General features: G+C 41.0%; 1 pseudogene across 1 annotated transcript; it reads right to left on the reverse strand.

Moving 5' to 3' along the window:
- Positions 1-2,031: 2,031 nt before the first annotated feature.
- Positions 2,032-2,717, reverse strand: LOC307223531 (stathmin pseudogene; annotated as a pseudogene). The gene has a single exon. The product of its transcript is annotated as a stathmin pseudogene (transcript).
- Positions 2,718-4,361: the final 1,644 nt, after the last annotated feature.

The raw sequence follows: 4,361 nt of genomic DNA on the forward strand, positions 1-4,361 counted from the left end.
CCTCTCTTGGGCTGGGATTGCCAAAGAGACCTTTTGGGAGATGGCATAAACCAGCAGAACAGGGAACAAATGCAGCAGGGTGTGATCTTGAGGGTTAGATTGTTTCCCAGAACTATCTTGAGCAATTTAGGGGGGGGGGAGGATGGGGGGAATACTTTGAAATACATAGAAAATACTTTGATGAAGTTTAATTTTTCTCACCCTCTCCCTAATGTCACGGGTGTAAGAAAGGATTGTCCAGAGCTGGGAGGGGACAGAAGTAGAAGGAGTAGTTGAGAGTGATTTAAGCAGAGATTAAGGACTGGGCGTGAGAGAGAGAGAGAGAGAGAGAGAGAGAGAGATGACAGGAGATGTGAGTGGATGTTTTCTGAGAATGGAAGCGATTGCTTTTCAGAACTCAATCCCGAGTGGGAGAAAAAATGCCTGGGGCAGGTAAGGAGGAATCCTCTCACCCACAAGTCACATTGGATGCAAAAATTATTATTATTATTTTTAAAAATTACTTTTTTTATTCAAAATTAAAACAAAACATCTTATCTAGAAACTTATCATCCTTATTTCCCCACTTTTTTCCTCCCTCCCCCCACAGAACCCACCCACCCCCACCCCCGACTTCTCCCAGTTCCAGTCTTTGATTTCTCTAAAAATACTGTTTTCTGCAGGTTACACAGATGTATAGATCCTCAAACTATTTAAGTAATAATTATCAATAAAAAGTTTGTGAATGTTTATTCAAAACCAGCCAAGGAGTCCAGTTCGCTTTGTTGCGTCTTCAAATACTTTGTAAAGGGTTCCCATTCATCTTTAAAGTCACAGTTATCCTTGTCCCGTAGCTTGTATGTCAGTTTTGCATAGTCCATCAATTTTTCTTGCCATGATTCTTTAGTTGGGGTTTCTTCAGTCTTCCATCCTTGTGCTACTAAAACTCTTGCGGCCGTTGTCGCATACATGAAGATGTTTTTCAGCTTTTTTGGCAGATCTTTCCCTACAATCCCTAATAAAAATGCTTCAGGTTTTTTAACAAATGTTAAATGGAACATTTTCTTCAATTCGTTATATATCATTTCCCAATTTTTTTAATTACCTTACAATCCCATCACATTGGATGCAAATATTAGACCCTATACCCAGGGCGATTTTTTGTAGAAAAGGTGCCAAAACTCACCATGAACACCCTTGTTTTCTTAAAATGGCAATGGCTCCCACCTGAGAGATGCCAGAACTGAGTTCTGGGGAGTTCCGGCTGAAAAAAAAAGCCCTGCCTACGTCCTTTTTATACCCATATAAATAGAGAAGAAGAGGAACAATTTTCCCCACACACATCTTGATAATATTCAGATATCTTTCAGTTTCGAAATTCACATGAAATTTTGAGGATGGCTTTTTGTGGCAAATTCTTTTTTTTGATCTTTAGCAGCAGCTCTAGCATTAAGATATGGTGGAAGTGATGGGATTTTATTTATTTATTTATTGAATTTATATCTCACCCTTTCTCCTGAAGGTGCCCATCATGAAGGCAAAACTGGATGTGTAAGGTCTTAAATTTTCTAAATGTGAGTTTTAAATCTTCTAGTACTGTGGGCCACTCATCTGGTTTGCTTGTGCTTTGCATGTCATCATGTTTGCTTCATGTGATGCTATCTGTGCTATCGAAGGAGCAACTCCTTCACAGTGGTACCTCGGGTTAAATATTTAATTCGTTCCGGAGGTCTGTTCTTAACCTGAAACTGTTCTTAACCTGAAGCACCACTTTAGCTAATGGGGCCTCCTGCTGCCACTGCGCTGCCTGAGCACGATTTCTGTTCTCATCCTGAAGCAAAGTTCTTAACCCGAGGTATTATTTCTGGGTTAGCGGAGTCTGTAACCTGAAGCGTATGTAAGCCGAGGTACCACTGTACACTACATATTTCTTTCACAAATATGTCAGAGCTGAATACAGTACCAGCCATCAGTCCAGGAACAAATGCACTGGAATAGAAGAAATGCAACAAGATAGCTACATTGGAAAGACAACATTTTAGAAAAAGAGTGAACATGAAAAGGGCTCCCCTCTAGCTCCTCAAAGCATGTGTACAATTGGATCTAACTATACAGCTCTACATCAGTTTTCTAGAAACTTAACAAAAACACTGGCCAATACAGTCTTTGGATATTTAGACAAAGGGGAGAAAGTCAGTTTCCAGGATGAAGTCAGTCGCTTTTGTTGTCACCGGATTCTTTCCCCCCTTCTATGTTCTTCCATACTTCTTCAATATGCTTGTCTTTCTCTATCAAGCGCTCCAGTTTAGCAGCATTTGTGCTTCTCTTGGATAGCTTCCATTTTGTGGGTCAACTTTTCCTCTGTCATTTTGCTGAAGTTGTTGTTTTCTTCAATTGCCTTCTGCAGCACCTCTTTCTCGTGCTCTCGTTTTTCAGCTAGCTGCTTCAACAATTCAGCTTCATGGGCCTTGTGCCTTTCTTCTGCTGCTTCTAGCTTCCTTTGAATTTCTTCCAGCGAGAGATCTTTTTTCTTTGGAGGAGAGAGGGGAAACTCTGGAACAGCTTCTTTTGAAGGAGGGCCAAGTATCAGTTCAAATGCCTGTCCAGAAGCACGTTTTTCTAGTTCTTTCACCTGAATGTCAGAAGAAGCCATGGTTAAAGTAGATTCCAAAAGAATTTGCTGCAGGAACTCCAATAGGTGAGCACTGCTCTTGTCACTGTGGTGGCTACATACAGACTCCGCTAATTTTACTTCTGAGCTCCATGAATATTGTTGTGTGTGGAGGTCCCCAAGCCACCCCTCAAAATAATTCACAAATCACATGTAATTTTTGTTTAAGGTTTTTGGCGTAATTTTGGCCACAGCTTTATTAAAAGACATAATCTGTGAGTGCTTGCTTAGGCATTGGTTAAGACTATCTGTCTCCCCACCTGGGACAGAACTGAGTTTCCGAACTCCATCGGAAGCCAGTGACGGGAAAACAATGTTGGGGATCAGTTGAGCTGAGTGACAGTCCCTCACCGCTCACCCAACCAGCTCCCCAAGGCTTGCCGGCCCCGGTCCCATTTCAGGGATTGGACGAAATTGTAGCAAGCCCCAGGATTCCTTTAACAGAATTCCCTTCCACACCATCATTGGAGGGGCAGGCCCAGCCTATCCTGACCCCTCCTCCACCAATTTTTATAACCAATGCCTAACCGCAACCTTACAAGTTGTGATGAATTGCTAAGTAGTAGGCAAAAACCAAATGGCACCAGCCAATCAGCCAAATGGACAAAATTCCTACTAGGCCCCTGCCCCAAGAGCAGACGACCCCATGACAGGCATAGCAAGGTCAACAGGAACACAGGGCGGGCGGGCGGGTGATTTGATGCACTCAGCGAAAGAGAAAGCAAAAGCAGAGTGCCCCCAATATTTAAAGCCTTTGGTCCCACCCACCCAATTTGCAACATGCAATTTGCCCCAGCAACCCGGTCATCCAGGCAATCACCATTTAATAATAATAATAATAATAATAATAATAAATTTTATTTATATCCCGCCCTCCCCAGCCGAAGCTGGGCTCAGGGCGACTAACAACAATCAAAATAATCCAACGATTCTAAAAACATTTCATTGTAAAAATTAATTAAAATCAAATTTATGGCAACCAATAAGCAAAATTTAACCTGCCTGGCAACAGAGGGTTGGCCTGGCAGACCCCACCGCAACACGTGCTCTCATTTTAGGGAGAACACGCTTTATAACATTTGCCATGCAATGTAAGAGGATGATGGAAAGGCTTCCAAATGAAAACTCAGTTCCTTCCGTACTGTAGGGCAGAACATGACAACTGATACTGTATGACAACCAGTTATTAATGTATAGGTTGACGGGGGAAATGAAATAATATGAAGTAGTGGGTGTTTGCATGTTGTTTTTTAAAAAATGGGAGTCAGGTTGAGACTTGAATGTGAAATATAGAATGATGGCTTGAATATGCCCTGTTCAAAAAACAAAATGTTGGGTGAGCAAGCAAAACCAAAGCCTTTGTTTGCCTCGGCAAACCGATGTAACTCTAACAAACAATTTTGGAAACTGTAGTTTGATGAAGTCCTGAGCATTTTCTGTTAGAAAATTGTACACCCCTGTCCAAACTGCATTTTCCAAGACAATAACTGTTAAAACCAGTTTAGCTCTTTCCAGAAACAAGCACACAGTTTTTGTCCCATAAAAAAACAACCAGTTTCTAAAAACATACAGGAGTTCCCAAAATCTAATATATGCTATAAAGCAATATTTTGTAGATTATAGCTCAATTAATACCAGAAAAATAAAAAAATAGGATTGTCATGAATTTATAAATTCAACAAATAATAAAAAATAATAATGACTCAGTGAC

This window comes from Podarcis cretensis (assembly GCF_951804945.1).
Source record: "Podarcis cretensis genome assembly, chromosome: 9".
Lineage (NCBI taxonomy): Eukaryota > Metazoa > Chordata > Lepidosauria > Squamata > Lacertidae > Podarcis > Podarcis cretensis.